Source organism: Dendropsophus ebraccatus, chromosome 5 (genome assembly GCF_027789765.1).
Source record: "Dendropsophus ebraccatus isolate aDenEbr1 chromosome 5, aDenEbr1.pat, whole genome shotgun sequence".
Lineage (NCBI taxonomy): Eukaryota > Metazoa > Chordata > Amphibia > Anura > Hylidae > Dendropsophus > Dendropsophus ebraccatus.
Genome location: NC_091458.1, coordinates 111578796 through 111605947, shown reverse-complemented (window position 1 = coordinate 111605947; position 27152 = coordinate 111578796). Strand labels below are relative to the sequence as shown.

Here is a 27152-nt window from a genome sequence, read left to right as displayed (position 1 = left end):
TACAAAAGCTAAGCTGTGATTGGTTATGAATAAATCTGGATCAATTTGTTTATTATCACTTTCGTCTTTTGAGTAATAATGACAACCAGTATAGCACCTCTAACCGTAAATGAAATAAGCTTTCAAAGTTAAAAGTAAAATCTAGATTAAGACACCTGTTAGTCATTGATCCTTACCTGTCAAAGTATGATCCCACTTGCGCCAATGTTTTTTAGGTGTATACCACACTAATGCTGCATTTACACGGAACGATTATCGTGCGAATTCGCACGATAACGTTCAAATTAGAACGATAATTGTACGTGTAAACACTGCGAACGATCGAAAGAGGAACGAAAAATCATTCATTTTGATCTTACAACATGTTCTAAAATCGTTGTTTGCAAAAAATTCGCATATTGTTGCGTGTAAACAGTCGTTCACCGATTTTTCCTATGTGCGAGATAGGCCTAAGCGATCGCAAAATGAATTTTACATACAATATATCGTACCGTCTAAATGCTGACCGTTATGAAAAAAAATTATCGTTTCATGTAAACGCAATAAAGTCCATTATTTTGAGGATTGCCCGCCTTTCAGTGCAATAACAGCAGCTGGTACATTATTCTAGTTTAGGTGGTGGCCTTTGGGTGTGCTTTTTAATTGAAAACTCTGTTAATTTTAACAGTAAAAATGGAGAAAGGACGGTGAAAAAAGAAAAACTGTGTGAACAACTAAAAAATCCGCTGTTTGTAAAAGACGGCCTAAAATAATTGACATGATCATTATTTTCACGTCCAGTCAGATAACGTCCATCATTTTATACACTATGTGCATTGGACGTCTGTCATTCAATTGACTACAATGCATTGCTTTGAAGTTAGTTAAATCGCACCAATAACGGATGTCTTTTTCAATAGAAAAAGCGGACATCTTTTCTCTTTTTTGAACATAGTGTGAACATAGCCTAATGAGGACAATACTGTATACTTGGTTGTAAAAAGGAAACATGTAGATTTACTGTCTGTGCCTATTTCTGTCCATCTCTGCTAATGCAGTGTATGTTAATAAATAGCGGCTCTATTCATTCTCCGGAGTCGCCAGAAAGAGCTGAGTGCTGTACTCGTCTCTCTCCTGCAGCTCCACTCATTCTCTATGGAGTGAGTTTTAATTAGGAATACTCCTTTAAGACAAGCTGTAAACATTGCTAATAAATGTGAATGAAGGAAATATAAGTAAAACCTTTGTCCTTAGAGTGGGGCTTTGTGATCCTGGTTCTTTTTCCCACAGACCATTGGGGGAGGGCTCATGCTGCACTCATAAAATAAGTGATACTCACCTGTTTATTCATTAGGACTATATATCCAAATTCACCCCTTTGATCTAAGGGTTGATAAAAAAATGGCTGCCAGGCTATTAACATAATAGTATAGTGTGCCATTACTCTGTTTGGTGGCCAGTATACCTGCACAAGTCTTTGAGTTGTGTCTGCTGTTACAAAAATTTTGTGTTTTCTGTATATTATTGTAGACATCTTGCAGGGACCCCAGGGATTACCTGTTGTTCTGTTCCATCTTTAGCTAGTGACTGGCCGGGGGTGTGGCTTATCCAAGAGGGAAGGGCTTAAAGAGTTTGTGGCATAAAGTGAAGATGGCAAAATCAAATCTTAACCACATGCATGTCATATATGCATACATGACTAACATAAATGTACTGTCTCCTCTATACATTAATCACTTGCTGTTGGCATTCAAGAGTGCAAACACTTTCCCACAACCCCCCTTGCTTGCAGGCTCAGTTCAGACCAGCTGCCAGTACCTGGATATTGCAGTTGAACTAAGCATGCCTGGCCCACGTTGGTGGGATGTAACTAAGGGCAGGTAATCGAAATAATGCAGGCACGTATACTGTGTCTATATCTGTAAAACAGTACAGTTTAAGAAACACTTGTACATTTGAACTATACTTAAACTCACAGAATGCATCGGTTTAGACCTAGTTTTCCTAATGACACCACCCCTTTATCAATCTTTTTGTCCTGCTCCAGCCAGTTTTCTTCCAGTCAGACACAGGTCAATAAAGAGGAGAAAGGTGAACATAGCTGGTCTCCTGATGCAGCCTAGGTGCCACAACACTTTTATTCCTACATTGATCTGTCAGCTACAGTATCTCTACAGAACTCTGTATAATTCCTATATACACTGTCTATGTTTCCCCCATCGAAAGGGAAACAGTAAGCCATAGCCAGATCACTCTGGAATCTGCTCATCATTCCAAGAAGAACAGGGTCTGGCAGTGGAAAATTAAAGAGATACTGTCAGCCCCCAGATCTGACCCGAGGTGCTGACAGTGTGTACTGGGTGGTGGTACACTAGTGAACATGTTACCTTTCGCTATTTTATCTATGGAGGCAATGCTGCATAATTGAAATTCTCTAACTGTAATGAAGAGTCAAAGAGGAGTCGTGATGTAGCACTCATGCCGCACTCTGGCATTTCTCACTACTCTTTCCTACTCCCTCTTCTATATGAATATTCTCTGCTGCTCGGCCACCTTAACGGTCCACGCATCTACTGATGTGGGAGCCTGTGCGCCTTTTACATTCGTCTCCTGCCGTCAACTGAACCTGCCAACGTCACCAGGTTTGGCCAACTGTTTTGGTAACTTAGTGACACTGTCTGTCACCTCCTTTTTGCATTCTGACATCTCTACACAGGTTTAAAGGGTAAATTTAGCGTTTTTCATACCTTATTTTATATCATACGTCATGGTGCTTGTTCAAGTAAAAAGTCATCTTTTATCAACTGCAGATTGAGTTAAGTGGGTGGGGCCTCGCGGCATTAGCGCCACTTAGCCCCGCCCACAACACCACAGTTGTCCCCGCCCCCTCATCAGCCATTGGAACAGGCTGGCCGAAAGGTCTAGACCCCACCCCTTTACGTCTGCCAACCAATGGACATCAAGGGGGTGGGGCCAACGGTGCCGTGGTGGGCGGGGCTAAGTGGTGCTAATGCCACGAGGCCACAGCCACTTAATACAATCTGCAGTTGATAAAAGGACACTTTTTACTTGAACAAGCACCATAACGTATGATATGAAATAAGGTATCAAAAACGCTAAATTTACCCTTTACACCTGTGTAGAGATGTCAGAAGGCACAAAGGAGGTGACAGTGTCACTAACTTACCAAAACAGTTGGTGACAGTGTCACTTTAAAACAACATTTCTCATATAGTATATACTGCAGTTTTAATTGTAATGTGACAAAGATCGATCAAGGGAGCTTTGATACCTTTTGGGGTTTTTTTGTGCAATTTTCAGTATTTAGTTTTCCTTTATTTTAAAGTAATACAATAATAATAGTAATAATAATAATATTGAATACCAAGTTGCTCTTAAGCTCAATAATCACAAAACAAAAAACTTATGTACATATATCTTAGTCTACATATAAAATAGCTTTTCTTGAACTAGGCAAGAAAAATCTTTGAAGTTAGTGCTTTTTAAAGAAAAACCATGCTGTGCATTTTGTACCTCGCTAACCTAACAAAATAGCAACAGCCCTTCTTATTTTCACACCTAATTTCCAAATCTACTATTTTTCAAGATTAAAAAAGAAATAAAAATACTTTTTTGTTGTCAAATGTTTTAATTTACGACAGCTCCAATTAATTTTCTTTTTAAGAACTTAATATTTCTGCAATGTGCTAATGTCCACACACAATACACTGGGGAAAATGTGTATTGAATGTGAACATTGGCACAAAAATGTGCCAATATCCATTTATTTATACACACACACACACACACACACACAATGGGGAATATGTTTTTGTGTGTGTGTGTTTATATTTTTTAGGCTTTATATCATCCTGTTAAACTTTGGTAGTTTTTTCCACATACTGCAATAAACCAGATAAAGGGCACATTTTAACCAAGCTGTTCCTTAACATCATTTTCTAATGAATTTCACAAAAATGTCAAAGTGAAATTGTCCTGTGTGCCCTTTTGTGGATGATTTCGCACTGACTTTATTAAATGTGTTCTCTGGATATTAATATGGTCGAAAATTCTGAGACATTTAAAAACCTCTGCACTTTTTCTATATTAGGCACACCATTTAAAATTTTGTTGTACTGTGAATTTCTGCAAAAAAATTAATGGCTATCAATTTCCATAAAAAAACACTTAACAATTTGCCGCTCTAGAAGCGCATGAGCAATGTTAACATTTAATGCCTTCTTAATTTTTCCCACATATTTCAAATACAGAGCATTTATACAAGTGAATGTTAGGTTACGAAGAAGCAACTCATAGCTCATCCTGCAATGACAGGGCTATGGATAATCTACACCAGTGATTTTCAACCGATGTGCCCCGACACATGGTCGGGTGTGCCGCGGGGAACGTTCCCCAAACTATGGTGCCCCTGTGAAACAGGAGAAAACAATGGGGGAGAGAAACCTGGGGATGGGGGAGAAACATGGGGATGGGGGAGAGAAGTTTGGTGGAGAGAAGCACAGGAGAGAAGCATGGGGGAGAGAAGCACAGGAGAGAAGCAGGGGGGAGAAGTATGGTGGAGAGAAGCAGGGGGGAGAAGTATGGTGGAGAGAATCACAGGAGAGAAGCATGGGGGAGAAGTATGGTGGAGAGAAGCAGGGGGGAGAAGTATGGTGGAGAGAAGCAAAGGAGAGAAGCATGGTGGAGAGAAGTACAGGAGAGAAGCAGGGGGGAGAAGTATGGTGGAGAGAAGAACAGGAGAGAAGCAGGGGGGAGAAGTATGGTGGAGAGAAGCACAGGAGAAAAGCATGGGGAGAAGTATGGTGGAGAAGTATGGTGGAGAGAAGCACAGGAGAGAAGCAGGGGGGAGAAGTATGGTGGAGAGAAGCACAGGAGAGGAGCAGGGAAGAGAAGAAGAGTGAGTATAACTACATTTAGAATCTATATTATTAACTATATGTATAATATGTACTGTTTTAGTGTCATTTTGTGCCATTTTGGTTGGTGGTGTGCCCCTGGATTTTTTAAGTATAAAAAGTGTGCCGCGGCTCAAAAAAGGTTGAAAATCACTAATCTACACAGTATTTACATACTCTTGGAGGAAGTGAAATATGCTCTATAGGAGATTTCGTAACTCTCGAATGATGTAGAACATTATACATCAATGGCGTTCTATGACCTACTTATAATCTCTCTGGGACATACAATAACTATAAGGAGTGCAGAGGTTGCAGGTGCACCTGGGCTTTACAGCATGAGGAACCACTTTTGCCACATAAATGAATGTGTGCTTATTCTCTCCATACACTGGCATCACTGTGTGTACTATTCTCGCAGTACGGTTCTGCTTTTATTATCTTTACATAGGAAAGTACACCTCGGCACTACTGACCAGCATATGCAGCAGCGTGTGAACTGTAACTGGTTCGCCCTCCGATACAGGTGGTGCTCAATCATCCGAAATCACAGATGCATAGGAACAAGATCTTCATATAGAAGTTAAAGATGAGGCACTCACCCAGCCATCGGTAATAATGTTGCTTAACTTTATTCAAATCTCATCTCTGGAAATACAGGACGCGGTCATGTGAGTGAGCGGGCGACAGCCTGTTTGGCGTGATGACGTTCACGCTTCCTCTCGGCCCAAGAGGAAGCGTGAACGTCATCACGCCAAACAGGCTGTCGCCCGCTCCACTCACTCGACCGCGTCCTGTGTTTCCCGAGATGAGATTTGAATAAAGTTAAGCAACATTATTACTGATGGCTGGGTGAGTGCCTCATCTTTAACTTCTATATGAAGATCTTGTTCCTCTGCTTTTATTATCCTTGCTCCATAACAACATGTGGTTGTTAGCCTTAGCTGTGATGTCATTATGCTTATTATTTTTTTGTGACATCACTTTTCCTCTATGCCAACACTGTGTGCAGATTATTTTGTGTTTTTTCATGACTTCAATGTGCACATTATGACAGTACTATGACTATTATTCTAGTACATTTCCTTCACTTTGGCCATTAAAGGTGTTTCTCCACCATGAAATATAATTTACATATGAAGAAAATCCAGTTACACTATATTTACTTACATAGTATGGCACCTGTTATTCAGAAAATGTGCCCATCCTTATATGCTGAGTACGGGTGGACACACATGCTTACTCATTCTCCACAGTCATCCTCTAGGTGAGGCAAAGCATCCATTAAATAGTTTTTTTCCCTACTTGTCATACTGTCAAGATAATATGGTAGATATGTTCACTTCTCTGTCTCCTATATTACCTATCTACAGAGAAAGTAAGGGACTGTATTGCCAACTGCCAGAGGAGGAAGAAGACTAAGGGCCCGATTACATGGCCCAATGGCTAGTGTAAGCAGGATCGGTGCTCACTTACTGAGCCTATTAGATGACTCGACAGTGGTGCTGCCCTTGCCTTAGGTGTAAAATAATAAACATTATACTTGACCTGTCCATGCTCCCTGTGTCCTCTAGCTTCTGGCCGCTACCTGCAGCTGCTGCTTGCACTGAATTCAGACTGCTCAGCCAGTCACTGGCTAAGATGAGACAGTGCCAGGGCCAGGGATTTGCTGAGCTCAGAGACTGGTTTAGAAGTGCCAGCGGAGGCTGCGGTAGCAGGCAGAAGATATATGGACACCGGGGTAGGCTGAACAGGTAAGAATGAAGTTTACGTTTTTCTTTTCACGTCCTTCAGCTGTAAGCCGGTCACTACTATTACATGAAGCTATGCATTACCATCAGCTGAGCGACAATGATCAGCCGATCTTTTGTTTCTTTTGCTAATTGTTGTCTTTATTACACAGGGCAACAATCTGCCGAGTTGACCTGATTTGGCAGATTACCTCTTCATGTAATCGGGTCCTCATTCTTTCCAGAGTCTACTCCCAGCAGCACAGATTTAAGAGCAGCATCAAGGGGCAGATATATAATAAGCGTTTCTAGTTTATAAACATATTCATATAAAACAGTCAACAGCCCTTTAAACCTTTGCTAGGAAAATGATTTACGGGATAACACCTTTAACCAAGTGCTGTTATATTATTGCCTTTACTGGCCCCGTTTAGGTGTTATATCCCTTTCATATGTAGTGTATATCAAATAAAGCAGCTGTCTGATGGGTCACCTACGGCTAGTCAGTGGTAGCAAATGCAGCGCAGGGTCGTCTGATGATGGTAAAATTAAATGTAAGACCCCCCCAAAGTAGATCCGGCAGATCCCCTGACTAATCCCAAATTTCTGTGAGAGATTACTAGATAAAACCCTTTGCACATTGTGACTGCCATATCCTTCATGCTGCCCGGCTGCCCAGATGACCTTTTAATATGAAATATATGTAGGTGGTATTCAATTTATTAGATTAAATTTGCTTTGTTTTTCTGCTTCTACAAACCCAAGCTCCAAATTTTCTTTTTTTTTTCTCCTTTCATTTGTGCATTTTCCATCGCTCGTAAAAATAAATGCGCCTTGAAGAGGTAAATGAGTTAAGTTAATGTATTGGCTAATGGTACTCCCACAGATCTTTCCTAATTCTTTCATCTAGCACACAATCTGCATTGTTATACCGCAGTATAGAAACAGGAGGGTGGTGGAGAAAGAATAATGGAGACCAGATAATTAAAGTGAAATAAGGAACGACAAGGTGAATGAAAAATGTGCGTGCCATTTTTATCTTTAATTAAAAAAGACAGATAAATTGAGGCAGTCTGTCAGTAGGGGGGATCTTTTGCATGTTATTACTTTATAAAGTTGGGGACATTTTCCTTTTGAGAAGAAAGAGAGTGGTAACTGTTGGCAGCATCAACTATTATACTGAAGTCTGCAGCTGGTTGTCTTGCGGGGATCACTGAAGAGCTGACTGTAAGTGTAGGATGAAAAAAAAGTGGGATTCTGGTTCCTGAAGCCACAGCCGATATTGAGTGACAGATAGAGGTGGCACATGACTTGTTTTTTTTAAATTCAAACTTATTTAACAAGTTTTGTCTGTTTACTGTATAAACTGTATATAAATAATCTATTGCAAGCTAAGACTGGATTCATGCTGCATTTTTGTCTCTGCTTCACTCTTTTTGTTACAGTTCATTTAATTTTAACGTGCAGAAAAATGTGGTAAAAGGAAAAAAAATATACACCACAGTTTTATTTTTCTATTGTAAGTCAGTGGGAAATGGATTTGCTGTATGACATACATCTGCATTCATATTTACCATATCTCCGTTAACATACGTGATTTTTTTTCTTTCAAAGTCAATAAAATAAATATGTTTAACGGAAACAAAAATGCAGTGTGAGCCTAGCCTGAGTGTATATGTGTAAAGATGTAAATAAAGAAATTCCATTTGAGGAGGTTTTGGATGGTTCCCAACTGGTATCAAAGTTAGGATGTATAGAGAAGAAGTCAAGGAAAGTGTTCTCATTACGTGGCTAGGCAGGTAGGAGTGAGATTTTTCACTTTTTACCAAAACAACGATCCATCAAGGTATGGTACAAGTTTGGTATCTGCCAACAGCCAATCTTTTAGGTTCTGAGTAGGGATGGTCCGAACCCTCCGAGGTTCAGGTTCGTATGAACCCAAACACTCGGCATCAGATTCCCGCTGTCTGCCCGCTCCGTGGAGCAGGTGGATACAGTGGAAGGACCGCCTGGAAAACTGGGATACAGCCTATGGCTAAGGCTGTATCCCAGTTTTCCAGGCGGTCCCCCCGCTGGATCCGCTCGCTGCACAGAGCGGGTAAACAGCGGAAATCATTACCGGGAGTTCGGGTTCGTATGAACCCGAACCGAACCCGGTTCGGACCATCCCTAGTTCTGAGCATTGTAAAGTGTGGTCCTCATTATTTTTTCAGCCCATCTCCTTCAAGATTTTTGGAATTCTGAAGCCAAGTCAACATCTCAAACTTTAAAGCCTGAAAAGAGGAAGAAATGGCAAAATCTGTTAAGGAGAGGAGTACAGTGGTGCCTTGGATTACAATTATAATTCGTTTTGGGACCGTGCTTGTAATCCACATCCACTGTTAAACCAAAGCAAATTTTCCCATAAGAAATTACTAATATGCAGACATTGGTTCGCCACCCCAAAAATAATGATTTTTTTTTATTCTGAACAACATGTAGAGCAGATGAAACAAACAATGAGAAATAGCTGAATATTTGATATAAGTTACTGTACAGTATAGCAATGTGGTGTATAATGTATATTAAGCACATAAACCTGAAAAAACAGTAGCAGTTTGTAGATACAGAATGGAGATACAAAAGGCTAGAATAGAGAAGCAGAGCTACTGTCAGAGGTCTGTGTGGTCTCATGACAGCAATAGGGAAGGGGGAGGTGTTCAGCACGGACCAATCAGGAAGTGAGAGTCACAGAGTTGTGCAGGAGGACAGTGAAAGAAACCTCTCTATAGAGCAGTGTGTATAGCTGAGTGTAAGTGCAGGCACATTATAGCAGCAGTGTGTATAGCTGAGGGTAAGTGCAGGCGTATTATAGCAGGAATAAAGAGGATGGAAAACACAAGGGCTGACAGACTTCAGGGAGGAATGAGCAGGGTATATATGGGAAAATAAATGCAGCATTCTCTGTCCAGGGAGAGAAGGATTACAGCTATAAAGAGACCTCCACAGTCCTGTCCCCTGATGTAAGCCCCAGCCTAAAGTGGATCTTCCATGATTTGGAAGGTGAGGGAAACTTCCTGGGTCAGAGTACAGGGCTGTAGACCCCGCTATGCAGACAATGCCCCTCCCCCACTTCCACTCCCATCCAGTACAGGGAGCTCTTAAACCAAAGCAATGCTCTTAAATCAAGTTAGAGTTTTTAAAAACTGTGAGCTCTTACACCAAAACGCTCTTAATTTGAGATACTCTTTAACCTCTTAACGACGCATGACGGGTATACCCGTCATGCGGCCGTTAAGAGTAAACAGAGAGGGCTCCCGGCGTGAGCCCTCTCTGCAGCGCGCGGTCCCCGGTTGCTAAGTGCAGCCAGGGACCGCGTGTATTAGCCTGCGCGGCCGATCGCCACAGCCGGCTAATTAACCATTCAAATGCCGCTGTCAAAGCTGACAGCTGCATTTGAATAGTGAATGTGGCCCCTCTCCCTGGTGTCTAGTGGGGGATCTCCCCCCCGCGATGCGATCACGGTGGGGAGATCCGTTGTACTGAGCCGGCCGGGGCTCAGCGTCGCTCCGACGCTGTTCCCGGCTCGGCAATCTATTTAGATGGTCTGCAGCAGACCATTATAATAGAGCCATGATCTGATGGATCATTGCTCTATTATATACACAGGATTGATCTCAATGGGAGATCAGTTCTGTGTATATAGAAGTCCCCCAGGGGGCTTCATATTACTGTAAGTGAAAGTAAAAAAAAAGTGTTTTTATTAATAAAAAATCCCCTCCCCTAATAAAAGTCTGAATCACCCCCCTTTTCCCATTTTACAAATAAAAATAAATAAATAAATAAACAAACATGTTTGGTATCGCCGCGTGTGTAATCGCCCGAACTATTAATTAATCACATTACTGATCTTGCACGGTAAATGGCGTAAGCACCAAAAAATCCCAAAGTGCAAAATTGCGCATTTTCGGTTGCATCAAATCCAGAAAAATTGTAATAAAAAGCGACCAAAAAGTCGCATATGCGCAATCAAGGTACCAATAGAAAGTAAATATCATGGCGCAAAAAATGACACCTCACTCAGCCCCATAGGCCAAAGGATAAAAGCGTTATAAGCCTGGGAATAGAGCGATTTTAAGGAACGTATATTTGTTAACAATGGTTTTAATTTTTTACAGGTCATCAGATACAATAAAAGTTATACATGTTACATATCGTTTTAATCGTAATGACTTGAGGAATATATATAACAACTAAGTTTTTCCATAGGACACACGGCGTAAAAATGAAGCCCCCCCCAAAGAAAAATAATTGCGTTTTGTTTTTCAATTTCACTGCGCATATAATTTTTTTCTGGTTTCGCAGCATATTTTATGGAAAAATTCAGCCTGTCATTGCGAAGTACAATTAGTGATGCAAAAAATAAGGGCTCATGTGGGTCTGTAGGTGTAAAATGCAAGTGCTATGGCCTTTTAAGCACATGGAGGAAAAAACGAAAACGCAATAACGAAAGTTAGCACGGTCCTTAAAGGGTTAAACCAAGGTACCACTGTAATACCTTCTTCATTATTGACTGAAGTGTTGCTAAAATAAGTAATAGGGACGATACATATATACATAAACACAGTTGCCCAGATTTATCAAAGGTTGTAAAATATACACTGATGTAAACTATTCACAAAAACAATCACAGCTCAGCTTCCATTTTATCAGAGCTGAATACTGAGCTGTGATCAGGCTTGGACTGAGGAATCAGGGGAATCTCCCAGTAGGCCCCACCCCTTAGTGGGCCCCTGTGCAGAAGATTGGCCTCCCTGTTTAGCAGCTCCAGGACAACATATGATCCCCCAGCACTGCTGCACATGTCTGTCAGGAGGTCACTCTCTGCCTCTATACAGTAACCTGGGTTTTAACTTATTATCAAGAGGCAGGGAGGGACCGCAGGGACATGCAGCAGAATGTAGTGTGAGGAGCGCAGCACCTCTCTTGAGCTGCAGACCTGATGGCATGTGAGCTCTACCTGGTGCTTTCCTGTACCAGAGATAAATCTGTGTATACATAAAGTATCTATGTGAGTCTGTGTGTATTATGCATGTGTGTGTATATTATTTATGCATATATGCTAGTTACGCCCCTGTGTGTATGTATTTTGTATATATTTATGTAGTATATAATATGTATGTACCTTATGTGCACTCATTTGTACCTCCCTTTCAAACTTCATGGTGGACCCAAGGTGCCTCGGTCCGACACTAGCTGTTTACATCCATTGATAAATCTGAGCTTGTTTGCTCTAAAGTCTTTCAGAATCATATGTTCTAGGATGAATACAAGCAGGAGACAAGAGTCTCAGATACATTTTCCTTGTTTTTTTTGTCAAAGGTTGGTGAACTAGGAGAAAACATAATTGCACACAATACTCCATAGCCAATATCATTGGTTCAGCAAGCCTAATATTAGAATAAAGATATAACAACTTGGTTATGGAGTTGCTTGTGCCTTATGCTCGGTGGATGTAAGTGAGGAACAACTGGTTCAGGTGGTTCTTGTTAGTGTACAAAGCATTTGTTTAGAAAATTGAGTAGTATATATTGTTTTGTTATGTATATTTTGTATATTATGAATTTTGGGTGAATAATGTCCTTTTTTTATATAATTATATCAATGAATCTATAAATGGTCATGTAACAATGTCTTAAGTTCAAAAACCATGTGGCTTCTTCTTGTCATTCTAGTGATTGTTCCAAGGCTCAACAATCCATGGGCAAATCCCTACCTAACTCCTAATGACAGCTAAATGCTATGTTACCCCACTCATGTTGAAACTACTTTAAAACAATGTCAGTATTTCACTCTATACATTTTTGCATGTGTCAGGGTCATTCTCCGGGTTCTCCTTCTGACAGTATTCAGATCTGACACTTCCTATTATTTATTTGTAAGCGTGCATTTCTTACACAGTATCCGTGGCCATCTGTCTAAACTAATTCATATACTTAAATGACTACATGACATATATGCACAGTCTGCAATCTCAACTGACAACAAAGAGGGCAGCAAATGAAGCACCATACATGCATTTCTGTATAATAGACATACAGAGGAATAATATACTTAAAGAGCGAGAGCCATAGATGCATACATAAACAGGAGCAATTTATGTGGCTGCAAAGATGTTATGGAAGGAGGTCACTCAACGAGAGGGACAATAGTGTCCTTCTGGAAGGATATTAATAGCAAATGATATAATGGTATGGTTTTATATTGTATCCAGCAGTATAAAAGGAATGGCTAAGTCATTCATATCTGGTTTGGAAACACAAACATTATTTCTGCTATCTTTCCATATCAGAGTCTAATATTGTTTCTGCACAATCTGTGTAATCCTTTGAAAGTCAAAGCAGCATGCAGCTGAAGGATTTTCAGCTGTGTCAAAAGCCATTCACTAGAGATGAGTGAATTTAAAAGAAAATAGTTATTGTATAAGTTAGCAAGTTAAATTGCTACATCTACTGCATCACTTTTGCACCTCGGTGGAATTGTAAATGCAAACTTATTTCCTGAGAGATAAGCTGGGCTGCAATTTTCAGGTAATTGGAAGAAGCAGACCCGAGTTGAGTTCTGTCAAGCTGATTTCAGTCTTAAGATATGATGATGATTATTGTGTCAAATGCAATCAAGGATGTAGGGCTTGAACTGACAAGAGGGATGGTTGTTTTTAATTCCCATTTTTATATAAAGTAGACCTCCAATGAACACATAGTCACAGCTGGTTAAAGAAAAAAAAAGCACAAATTGATGTATGTGTGCACAGATTAGAAAGGTAATAGTTCAGCAAATAGTGAGAATCACTCTGTAATGCAGCTGGGTGATGGGATGTTATAGCAGGCAAATTTCTTATGTTAGAGATATGTGCTGTTTCCGTATGTTAACAATGTACTGTGCTTAGCAATATAATAAGTTTTATAGATAATAATATATAATATATTTTATTACCACTTTTTGCAATGGAAATCTCAAATACAGGATAATATAATGTAATTGGCAATTATTTTACATAGACTTTTATTTAAATAGACATTCCATAAATAAATGTAATATATCTTACTAGAGAAAAATGCCTCCTCTTCTACTAATGAGCTGCTTCTTGTATTACTGTGTGCCACCTCTTCTTTAAAGGATCAAGCTAGCATTCTGATGTCTAGGTCCAGGCCTACTTTTCACTGCACACAGGCCAATAATACTTCTTACTGGTTCTCCAAGTCCGCTGCCAGTACAAGGCAGGACCCAGAGCTGGACTGGGGGCTTCAACATTGTAAGAATTATTATTCCTTTACAGAATAGCTCTTAACATCCACTCGTGCAGAATGTTGGAGATTTTCATATGAATGTGCACAATGAAATCTGTGTCGGATCACAGTACCCATCCCAGGAATAAGATTCAAGCAATTGTTCTGCATGGGAAACTACCTACAGTGAACATCTTAACATCTGCAGCATGTCATATTATATTGCAAATATCATCCTTGGATTTAACCCTTTTTAGTGTAGAGGCAAATTATTCCTAAAATCTATATTTTACACATATAAACTTTGCAGTGGATTCACAGAAGATTTGCAGTGGAATATTTTGTCCCGCATGGATTTACTCTTAGATTTATCCAATGAAGAGGGAATTTCATCAATCACTTTGAAAGTAAAGGCTCTTATGAGTGCCTTGTGGGAATTAAGATCCCCAGACAATCTAATAAACTCCTTCTTTTCTTCATTAATCGAGAAGTGTACAAAATGTTTGACCCAGTTAACAAACTTCTCATGAGGACTGAAGACTGTTAGAGGGATCTTCAGTAACACATTATGCAAGACTTTATCCATCTGGCAAGGGAACATCACATTCACAACATGATAGATCATTATTTTAGACACAGTCAGGGTTTAATCCAAGAAAGAAAAAAAAAAAAAACAATAAAGAAGCTTTGTTGAAGCAAGTAACTATTTATACATCAGAAATTCCCTGTTTCAGGCAGCACATAGAAGTAGATTGGACTAGCCACTTTTCCATAGTTGAATCATCCTCTTCTAGAACACAATAAACTACTTAACCAGTTGACTAAACAGAACAGGCATGCTTGTGCTGGTGCCATTAAAGGGGTTATCCAGTGTGGGGGCACTTTTTGGGGGGGGGCGTTTGAAGTCCGCTCGGATCCCGCCTCCTTCACTGAGTAGCTGAGTGGCGGTGTCAGACACCAGGAAGCGGCCGGGAATCGGGGACCGGAGCGCCGCAATGAGTGACCCGCTGCTGGAACCGGGGAGGTGAGTGGACGTCTTTTATTTCAGCCACCTCCTCCCCGGTCCCCCCCAGAAAGTGCCCCCATGCTGGAGCACCCCTTTAACAATGTATACATTGACTCAAGCCTTCTCGATACATGATGCCTCCCGGCTGCTATCAGCAACTAGGGGCCACCACTGCTAGCCACCACGGAGCAATCTTTTGTGCAAGCTTTTAACCTTTTCAATGCCCCTGTCAAAACTAACAGTGGCATTTAAGTGGCCTGAATTATCTTCATTGGTGGTTCGGTGGGGTATCAACCCCTTTCAGGGAGATTTTGTGGAGCCGATCCTTTGTACAATCTGAGGCCCCTTTGAGTCCTTCTGGGCTGCCCAAGATCAACAATTGCTACAGGCTGCCTTCAAACACAGTAATGATGGATCAATGCAATACATGGGTACTGCACTGATCCCTATGAGCAATCATGGATGCTCCCTATAAAAATGTGTAAAAAATACATTAATATATAAATAAATCTATGCCATAAAAAAGTTTAAATCACCTTCCCTTTTCCTACTTTTTTTTTAAATAAAAAAAGTTAACATATTCAGTATTTTTGTTTGCAGAATCGCCCAAACGATTAAAATATTGTTTAATCAATCAGATCATGTTGCAAAAAATGAGCCCTCACACAGCCCCATAGACCTTGCATTTTTCCACCTAGAAACACACATGAGCCCTTATTTTTTGCATCACTAATTGTACTTTGCAATGACAGGATGAATTTTTTCACACAGTACACTGCGAAACCAGAAAAAAATTCAAAGTGTGGTGAAATAAAAAAAAAAAAAGTATTTTGTTTATTTGGGGGAAATGTGTTTTTACGCCATTCGCCCTGGGGTAAAACTGACTTGTTATGCATGTTTCTCAAGTCGTTACGATTAAAACGATATGTAACATGTATAACTTTTATTGTATCGGATGGCCTGTAAAAAATTCAAACCATTGTCAAAAATATATGTCACTTAAAACCGCTCCATTCCCAGGCTTATAGCGCTTTTATCCTTTGGTCTATGGGGCTGTGTCAGGTGTCATTTTTTGCGCCATGATGTGTACCTTTCTATAGGCATCTTGATTGCGCATATACGACTTTTTGATCGCTTTTTATTACAATTTTTCTGGATTTGATGCGACCAAAAATGCGCAATTTTGCACTTTGGGATTTTTTTTGCGCTGACGGCGTTAACCATACGAGATCAGGAATGTGATTAATTAGTAGTTCAGGCGATTACGCACGCGGCGATGGCAAACATGTTTATTTATTTATTTACTTCTATTTATAACCTGGGAAAAGGGGGGGTGATTCAGACTTTTATTAGGGGACTTCTAGTATATACACTTTGATCTCTCATTGAGATCTTTGCTGTAAAGATATACAGCAAAGATCAATGAGATCGGCACTCGTTTGCTTCCGGCTGCTGCAGCCGATAACAAACGAGTGCCGAGCCGGGGACGGCGTCATCTTGGAGCGGTCCCCAACCGGCTTCAGTTACGGAGATCGCTACTCCGGGATAACATCCCGGAGGAGCGATCTCCTCCACTAGACACCAGGGAACAGCTGAATCCGGTAATCGGATGCAGCTGTCATATTTGACAGCTGCATCTGATTACTGTATTAGCGGGCACAGCGATCGGACCGTGCCCGCTAATACCTGCGGTCCCGGGCTACAAGCGGCACCCGGGACCGCCGCGGTTCAGAGCGGGGTCGCTGCGCGGCCCCGCTCTGAATGTCCTTAACGCCAATAGGGCGTAAATATACGCCCTTTGTCGTTAAGGGGTTAATTTGGGCAAAATAAATTTAACGTGTGCGGCCGCATTGAAATCCACGGCCATAGTTGTAACATTACCGGCCGCAAATAAATGACATGTTCATTTTTCGCGGGTCCGTACGAACTACGCCCGTAGTCTTTTACGCTGTGTGCATCGTCGTACGAATTGCTTTATCGTATCATCCTCAAAACAACGGCCATAGTTTTGCGGTGAACACTACGCCCGTTGTTTTACGTACTGTGAACATAGCCTAAATGTAAAACCCCTACAAAATTTGAAAAATAGCTCATTTTTTTTTTATTTTTTTTTCAATTTCACCACCAATTTTCTGTATTACATTATTTTTGACCCATATTTCAAAACCTTCTTGATACTGTATACTGTGTGCTATGTGTGTTAACCTCTGTTTTGTGTTTGTATACACTTGAGGTAGGAACATTTGATTTCATGTTCTACTCGAACAGGTACTGTTTCCTTATCCATCCTCTGAACATCCCTGTAATATATCACAGCTAAAAACTGTAAATATGAGACGACAAATACTAAATGGTCACTGGTCACTATAAAACCTCATTCACAGTTGATTATAGACTGTCAATTATTTTTTTATATAGTCAACACCAGGTAATGTCCAAGACTTGTGTTAGTTCTGACACTTCACAAAATCTTTTGGGTCAAAGTAACTGAGCTGCCCTGATTTCCCAGAAAGCCAATCTAATTCATGTGTAGATTCTTTGGATTCTAAAGGAGAGCTGGAAGAGACAGATAAATGTTTTCTTTTCCTTGGAGAGGCTTGAGCCATTCATAAAATATATTAGTTATGCGCTGAAGATTAAAAAGGGAACTGGCAAGCAAAAGCAGATGATATTTTTTACTCTGACTAGAAAATTCATTTTTACTTTTGGATGATTCCTCTTTAGAATTTGTGCAGATGGAATGGCCAGTCACAGGTAGGGAAGGAGAGGACAATAACATAAACTTTAGTTGCTCAATGTACAGTCAGTTTCTAACTTTCTGTTGTATATTAAGTACTTTTAAGAGTAGCTGTTATTTTAGGTGAAAAGGCCCAGAAGGGTACAACTGGAATAATGTGCAACTTGTTTCAGGCCTTAGGCTATGTTCACACAATGTATGTTCTCGTAAAACCACGGCCGTTGTACAACGGCCATGATTATTACGAAAATATACGTTGCCTGGCCAGGATCCCTAGCGGCACCGCAAACAACTGACATATTATTGAATAGCGACCTCAGAAAACCCTGTCAGTGCACACTATGGAGCGTGCGGCTCCGGCAGCACGCTCCATAGTGTGCAGTGGAGAGTTCTGATGCGGGCGTGCACGGATGCGCCCGTATCAGGACTCTGTGGCCCTAAAGATCATCCGGCCTGTACTGCAGTTCCACCTGGGATAATCTTTTCAGAGACTGATCGTTCCTTGACTCAGCCGGGTCACGGAACGGTCGGTCTCTTATGTTGTGTGAACATGGCCTTAGGATTAGAGATGAGCGAACCAGGTTCGGGTTCGAGTCAATCCAAACGATCGGTATTTGATTAGTGGTGGCTGCTGAACTTGGATAAAGCTCTAAGGTTGTCTGGAAAACATGGATACAGCCAATGACTATATCCATGTTTTCCACATAGCCTTAGGGCTTTATGCAACTTCAGCAGCCAACGCTAATCAAATGCCGAAAGCTCGGGTTCGAATCGACTCGAGCATGCTCCAGGTTCACTCACCTCTACTTAGGATGTAGGCACAGATTGTACTGCCACCATATCACTCTCTTAAAACTTATTTAGACGCAGATAGTACTGTCCCTCTTTCTTCCTTTATCTTTTTTGAAGCACACCTGTCATTAGAAAAAAACTTTTAACATGTCACAGATACATGTTAAAAATGTTGAGTGTTTAGACCAGGTCCATTAAGGAGAACAAGCTGGGAGAAGTCCGTGCTCATCATGTTCTCTTGTGGCTCTGTCACGTGACCCCCTCATAAAATAAATCTATGGAGCCTTCTCATTCACATAGACACACAGCGGGGAGAGGAATGCACGGTAGCATGGGCATCTCACTACTAATTCTCCTGATCGGGGTCTGAGTGTTCACACTGTGTCTGTGGAACATGTCAAATTATTTTTTCTAATGACAGGTAGTGTATGCTTTAAAGGGAAACTCTGATAAGGAAAACTTGTTTTCGATTAAAAGTACATTAACCCTTAGAGGACCAGGCCATTATCATTAAGTACACTACAAAACCAGAAAAAAATTCAATGTGTGGTGAAATTGAAAAAAAAAACGCATTTCTTTTATTTGTTTTTTTTTTTTTTAATTTTTACGCCTCTTGCCCTGGGGTAAAACTGATTTGTTATATATGTTCCTCAAGTCGTTACAATTACAACGATATGTAACATGTATAACTTTTCATGTATCTGATGGCCTGTAAAAAATTCAAACCATTGTTAACAAATATATGTTCCTTAAAATCATTCTCTTCCCAGGCTTATAACGCTTTTATCCTTTGGTCTATGGGGCTGTGTGAGGTGTCGTTTTTTGCGCCATGATGTGATCTTTCTATCAGCACCTTGATTGTGCATATGCAATGTTTTGGGCGATTACGCACACGGCGATAACAAACATGTTTATTTATTATTATTTATAACATGGGAAAAGGGGGGTGATTCAAACTTGTATTAGGGGAGGGGGCTTTTTTTAATAACAGCATTTATTTTTTTATTTATTTTTTTACACTTATACTAGAAGCCCCCCTGGGGGACTTCTAGTATAAGCACTCTGATGTCTGCACAGTTATACAGCATAGATCAGTAAGATAGACACTGGATTGCTTCCGGCTGCTGCAGCCGGAAGCAATCAAGTGCCGAGCCGGGATCAGCGCCATTACGGCGCTGTGCTCAGCCGGAGCAGGATGTGTGGATCGCTCCTGTGGGACAACGTCCCGGAGGAGCGACCTACCCCACTTAGACACCAGGGATGGCTGCATACAAGTAATCGGATGCAGCTGTCAACTTTGACAGCTGCATCCGATTACTTTATTAGCGGGCACAGCGATCGGACCGTGCCCGCTAATAGCCGCGGCCCCGGGCTACATGTGACACTGGGTATGGGTACGTCCAGGGTCGCCTAGGGGTTAAACGTTATATAGATGTGTCTATACAATGTATTACCATATCTGTACAGATCTGCCACACTGGTAGCTGATAGAAATCCAGGAAGTGAAGAAAAATGGCCCCTATGCAAATCCACATTATCTCCTGCTCCTTCTGCTATCCCCCTTAGGAGACAAATCTTGCATGCCTCTGTCTCACATTGTGTGTGTCTGCTGAGATCAGGCTGATGATGCAGACAGGGGACAGGGCGTTATCTCCCAGGAGGCTTGGCTGGATCCCCCAATCTCCTTAGTGAATCACCATCTCTGACTAGGCAGAAGCAGGTGTTGCACTGATTTCTCTGATTGTGCAGAAGTGTGCAGTGAAATTAGGGCTGTGTTCACACATGTTGGAGTGTCATTGCAGTACTGCAGCGTATTCACAAAAATAATGCAGTAACACAATTAAATGATGCTAAAAGGCAGAGAGGATAAGAGCCTTATTGTGATGCTCAACTTCAAATATAAAAGATGTGGTGTTACAGGTAGAGAATACAGTGTGCTGTGTGGTGTTACAGGTACAGAATACAGTGTGCTGTGTGGTGTTACAGGTAGAGAATACAGTTTGCAGTGTGGTGTTACAGGTAGTATCAATGTGCTGTGTGGTGTTACAGGTAGAGAATACAGTGTGGTGTTACAGGTAGAGAATACAGTGTGCTGTGTGGTGTTACAGGCAGAGAATACAGCGTGCTGTGTGGTGTTACAGGTAGAGAATACAGCATGCTGTGTGGTGTTACAGGTAGAGAATACAGTGTGTTGTGTGGTGTTACAGAAAGTGAATACAGCGTGCTGTGTGGTGTTACAGGTAGAGAATACAGTGTGCTGTGTGGTGTTACAGGCAGAGAATACAATGTGCTGTGTGGTGGTACAGGTGGAGAATACAGCGTGCTGTGTGCTGTTACAGGTAGAGAATACAGCGCTGTATGGTGTTACAGGTAGAGAATGCAGCATGCTGTGTGGTGTTACAGGTAGAGAATACAGCGTGCTGTGTGGTGTTACAGGTGGAGAATACAGCATGCTGTGTGGTGTTACAGGTAGAGAATACTGTGTGGTGTTACAGGTAGAGAATACAGTGTGCTGTGTGGTGTTACAGGTGGAGAATACAGCATGCTGTGTGGTGTTACAGGTAGAGAATACAGCGTGCTGTGTGGTGTTACAGGTAGAGAATACAGCATGCTGTGTGGTGTTACAGGTAGAGAATACAGTGTGTTGTGTGGTGTTACAGAAAGTGAATACAGCGTGCTGTGTGGTGTTACAGGTAGAGAATACAGTGTGCTGTGTGGTGTTACAGGCAGAGAATACAATGTGCTGTGTGGTGGTACAGGTGGAGAATACAGCGTGCTGTGTGCTGTTACAGGTAGAGAATACAGCGCTGTATGGTGTTACAGGTAGAGAATGCAGCATGCTGTGTGGTGTTACAGGTAGAGAATACAGCGTGCTGTGTGGTGTTACAGGTGGAGAATACAGCATGCTGTGTGGTGTTACAGGTAGAGAATACTGTGTGGTGTTACAGGTAGAGAATACAGTGTGCTGTGTGGTGTTACAGGTGGAGAATACAGCATGCTGTGTGGTGTTACAGGTAGAGAATACAGCGTGCTGTGTGGTGTTACAGGTAGAGAATACAGCATGCTGTGTGGTGTTACAGGTAGAGAATACAGCGTGCTGTGTGGTATTACAGGTAGAGAATACATTGTGATGTGTGGGTGGGACAACAATGAAATGATAAAGTACTGCAAATAATTCAGTAACACAATGAAACTGCAATGTGTGAACACAGCCTAGATGTTCTGCAACAGATTTGGGCAGGGTGGAGGACTGTGATGAACAGCTGAGGGAAAGCATTGCATTCTGGAACCTGTAGTACGGTGTACAACTGCTCAACCAGGAAGTGCAAAACCACAGAACAGAACCCCCCCTCCCCCCAAAGCAAATGGATTTTTGGTAGTTTCAAAACTGGAATAGATAAGTAAGTAGTGCTTTATGCTTCTGCAGAAGTTTCATTTTTTTTAACCTCTATCTGGAGTTCCACTTTAAGCAGTAAAGGGCTAGGGATGAAAGAAACATGCCAGATGGACTCAGGAATCATTTTATTAGAATATTTTATTATATGTATGTATTTTTTTTTTTTTTTTTTTCATTTTTGCTGTTTTCTACTTGATATAGCATATCTAGTGTTTTTGATTGTGTTCAGTGCTGCTGAAAGAAAGCTTCTCCAAGTGTGCTGATTCTTATTGACTGGCAGACTTAATAGATGGAATAAAGCTTCCTTCAGATAGTCCTTTTTGTGGCTTTTTATGTAGCTTTTTAAAAGGGCCTAAAAAAAGTGAAAGGTTTTATGCGTTTTTTTGCTATTTGCCAAAATAGTGTGTGTTAGTGCATTTTTTTCCTGTGGCATATTCCTTAGGCTATTTAATAGTATAATACCAATTTTTTTGTGTCATTTTTACAAGTCTGCAGGTCTGGACACTGAAACTAACAGCTGTCAGACATGCAGTAAGGCCAGGACTACAGATGCAACAGTGCTTTTGCATTATGCTATTGGGAACTCGGCCTTACAAGTCATATGATTCTTGAATATGCTACTAGAGAATTGTGAAAAAAATGCTTTTGTGTAAAATTGTCGTAAATTTGCACACTGGTAAAAGTATTGATCCCCCTACAGTGTTTTTAGGCACTAATTAAACATGTGTGTCCATTACTGAACATGTTAGATGAACAATCTAAGGGCGGGTTCACACTACGGAAATCTCGCGGACAATGTCCGCGGAATTCCGTCAGCTGTCCGCCCGCACATCTGGGCACCTTTCCGCCGGCCCCATAGACACCATTCTATGGGCCGGCGTATTCCGCTATACGCTGAAAGAAGTGTCATGTCACTTCTTTCAGCGGATCGCGGAATACGCCGGACCATAGAATGGTATCTATGGAGCCGGCGGAAAAGCGCGTGCCCGTGCGGGCGGACAGCTGACGGAATTCCGCGGACATTGTCCGCGAGAATTCCGTAGTGTGAACCCGCCCTAAGAGGGAAATATCAGAGAGCATCAGAAGCTACACAAAGGAGGCCCTCCTTGCCTGTCAGTCACTCTGCAGAGCACACTGACAGCCCAGTTTACTGCTCTTCCCCTGCCTCACACACGTATTTAAGGTGCGTTCGCACGTACAGGATCCGCAGCAGATCCACAGCAGATTTGATGCCGCAGATTTAATGCGGTATTCAGTTATTTATTAAAATCTGCAAGGTTTCTGTGAGGTCTATGCAGCCGTTTTGGGAGCCCAATCAGCAAAGATTTGCTAATTGATTCCCTTTAAATAGTTTTATTTTTCCATCTATAGGGCTGTATTAGGTCTTTTTTTTTTTTTTGGCACCATGATCCACAGTTTTTATTGTTACAATTTTGGTTTATATGGGGTTTTGATCTTTTCATTAACTTTTTTCCTTCGATAACTGTTGGCTTAACATTTTTGCTCGGCCGATGTTCATGTGTTCTCTATGGGGAGGGGTATGCCACAGTCTTATTGCTGCCAGCTTATACCCCCAAAAACAGTGTTGGGCAATGAAAATCCCTCAAAGCTAACCTGTATTTCCACCAACATCATCTGTCAGTGGAGAGTCACACCATATATTGAATACATTGATTTTAGAGAGAAATTAATAAAGGACACGTCTGTTTATTGTTGTAGGTAGCATAGTCTCTATAGGGTTTATGTATATGCTAATGCAGAGGAGATATAACATTTGCAATATTGCATTTGTAGTGTTCATCAGTTAACTTTTTCCGTACACCGTCATAATGTGTAATCATATAAAACAAATGTTCAATATAAAACATATAAAAGTCTCTATAACAGAAGTGTTCTCTGTGGCTATTTTTGGCCAACATAAATTGTTGATGTATGTTTACGAAGGGGTGAGTCACCTCTAAACCCATCAGGCGTAAAATAAGATTTAGAATCCCATGCAAACGTGATTTTAAAAAACAAGATAAATAGTAACAATATCTGTATGTGAGAAACCTAAGAATAATAACATATGAAATACTTTCTGCTGACGGGACTCAAAGCTCTTCACAATTACACAAGAGAGCAAAGGATTAAAATGATAAAGGAAACTGAAGCAAAAGATAAAAATATAATATGAACAGGCTGAATGGTGGAAGACAGGCATGGCGTATTTGACAAATGGATGTGCATTAATAAAATGCCTCAGTAAACAGATGAATCTTGGGCATATTTTTAGTCATTTTCTATGCAGCATCTCCTTGGAATAATATGGCAAAAAAAAGTTAGTTTTGTCACCAATCCAAATTCCTAAAACATTAAATTGACTTTTTTTTCATATGCGTAATATTTGTTACTGGGTTGATTGGGTTATCTGGGCAACAATGCTTTTCATAATTAGGCTGAATAAAACAAACAACCATACATACACTTACATTCCTTGCTTCCCTGTTGTGCTGATATACAGATATCACAGTGCTGTGAAGAACTTCAGGGTTCGGAGATGTGACATCATAGGTCCGCACAGCCAATCAGTTGTTGCTACCACTTGCAAAGCAAAAATTTATGCTAGCTGCCCCATAACCCTTAGACAACCCAGGGCGTACCTGTACATCCTGGCGTTGTTAGGGGAGCTCAGAGAGGGCCCGCTCTAAACCGCCACGATCGCCGAGCCCGCTAACTAGCTTTCTAAATGCAGCTGTCAAAGTTGACAGCTGCACTAAAAAAGCAGCTTTTCCGCTTCCCTGGTGTCTAGTGGGGGGGGTCGCCCCCCCACGATGTTGTGGTGGAGGAGCGATCCCAGCATCTCATACCGGCCGAGGTCTGCGCCTTATGGCGCTGATCCTGGCTCGGCATTCTATTGTTTTTCGGCTGCAGTAGCCGAAAGCAATAGAGTGCCTATCTCATTGATCTATGCAGTATTACCAGGGGGGGCTTTTAGTATATATGTAAAAAAAAATGTTTTATAATTAATAAAAAGAAAAACTTCCCTAATAAAACGTTGAATCACCCCCCTTTTACCATTTTATAAATATAAATAAATAAACATGTTTGGTATCGCCGCATGCGTAATCGCCCAAACTATAAATTTATCACAATCCTGATCTCGCACGGTAAACGGAGTAAGCAAGTAATTGTGCATTTTTGGTCGCATCATAACCATAAAAATTTTAATAAAAAGTTGCATATGCGCAATCAAGGTACCGATAGAAAGTACAGATCATATCGCAAAAAATGACACCTCACACAGCCTCATAGACAAAAGGATAAAAGCGCTATAAGCATGGGAATGGAGTGATTTAAAGGAACATATATTTTGTTAACAATGGTTTGAATTTTTTATAAGCCATCAAATAAAATAAAAGTTAGACAAGTTACATATCGCTGTAATCGTACCGAGGAATATATATATATATATATATATATTTATATATATATATATAACAAGACAGTTTTGCCCTAGGGCAAACAGCGTAAAAACCAAAAATAAAAATAAAAAAAAGTTTTTTATTTCAATTTCACCACACATTTAATTTTTTTTAAAAAGCGAAAATTTTAATTGCCCCGGTCCTCTAAGGGTTAACGGTGAAATTTATTAATGAATAATGAATAATGGTGTAGATTGTTGTTAAAAAAGTTGCCTATAATAACATTTTAAAATAGTCTGCAAATTTTTTGACTTTTTGTTGAAAAGGAGACTAAAAACATATTCACATATGTTGCTATATGGCTAATAATGCAGGTTGTAATGTTACCTCTAGTTTCCTGATGTGTTGTGTTATTTATTTTCCGATTAAGTTATAAACCGGTTACTGTAAATGAGGTTGTTTGGTGAACTGGGGGCATAAACTGGCCTCCAGGTGCACTGATCTACCCACCCGTCTGCCTAGTAAGCCACGCCTAAGCAAAATATTTACTTTGTTTTCCTGCTATGACATAGGGGATCCAAGGTGCCAGTGCATCAGCTTTACAGCAGGTGGGCAGTGTTACCTTGCATGCACAAGTCTGTCTCTATAACTGCAGGCAAATAAATCACGGCTGCCCATGATCCTGATGCCGCTCCCACCTCTCCACTTCCTGGTGCTATAGACTTGTGGTGATAGACTGGTGATAGACTTGTCAATGCACAGCAATGCTGCCCGGCCGCCATGCAGCTGATATTACTGCCCTCGCACAGCACCTTAGAACAGGATCCCCTATGTCCCACCAGGGGTACTAAATAAATATTGATTACAAGGCAAGGCTTCCTAGGCAGAAGGTTGGGTAAACTGGTGCACTTGGAGGCCAGGGAACACCCCCGGTGCAACAAACAATACATATAACATGTAACCATATTTACATATACAGTAACTGTTTATGACTTTATCTAAAAAAACAGCACAATGCATCAGGAAACATAATTATCCCTATAGCAACATAAGAACATGTTTCACATGTGTGAACCTGCTTTTAGTTTTCCTTTTAAGAAAGTGTAGCATGAAAACCAATGACAATGCCCTAAAGGGGCTTTTGAGGGATTTGTCTATATGTTTCGTGGGAGCTTGTGAGGACAGCATGAAGAGGCCTCCACACTCCACATGAATGAGATGTTGTACCAGACACAGCAGAGTATGTGGACCAGTGCCTGTGTAAAGAATGCAATAGAATTGGCTCCATTGCATCATCAATCTGGTAATTGGCAGGGGTCCTGGGGTCTGGAGAGCAATCTTTGAATTAATTTTTAAACAACATACTTTGCTTTTTATTTGCATACACTTCTACATTTTACTCAAGCAGAGAGCTATACTAAGTCCTTATTCATGGACATTATTTCTTATTTTATTTGTTTTTATTGCCTTCTATTGCATATATAGATATTTGTGACCCCAGTGATGTCATTTGACATCAATGTGAAAAATGCTGCTGTCTACTTCCCAGCACTGTACTCAATGTCAGTTACACAATCCATAACTTAAGCATTTTATTTCTCTTCTCATCCATTTGACTACTGCAGTATCCCAAAGTGCAGTTGATGCATCTAGGCCTAGGATGGTACTGGTGTATTAGTAATGTGTTGTTTATTTGATGTAATAAGACATATTATTGTTAGCTGTTTTATGTATTCTCTGATACCAGTGTTACAGACGGGAAGACAATGGGTTATAAACTGTCTCTCCCACACCAGCAGTGCCCCCCAAAATCTCCTGAATGTACTGCTACAGTTAAAGACTATCAATAAAGAGTTATTGTTGTGCCACCTTCTCCTCATCTCTCTGTTCTCTGGTTTATCTGCACTGCACAACATTAATGGC

The 27152-nt window shown here is 40.8% G+C and overlaps 1 protein-coding gene across 12 annotated transcripts in view; it reads left to right on the top strand.

The window, feature by feature from the left end:
* The window catches only part of DMD (dystrophin), a 1858252-nt gene that overhangs the window by 1321433 nt on the left and 509667 nt on the right, over window positions 1–27152 (top strand). The gene's annotated exons all lie outside the window — the stretch shown is intronic.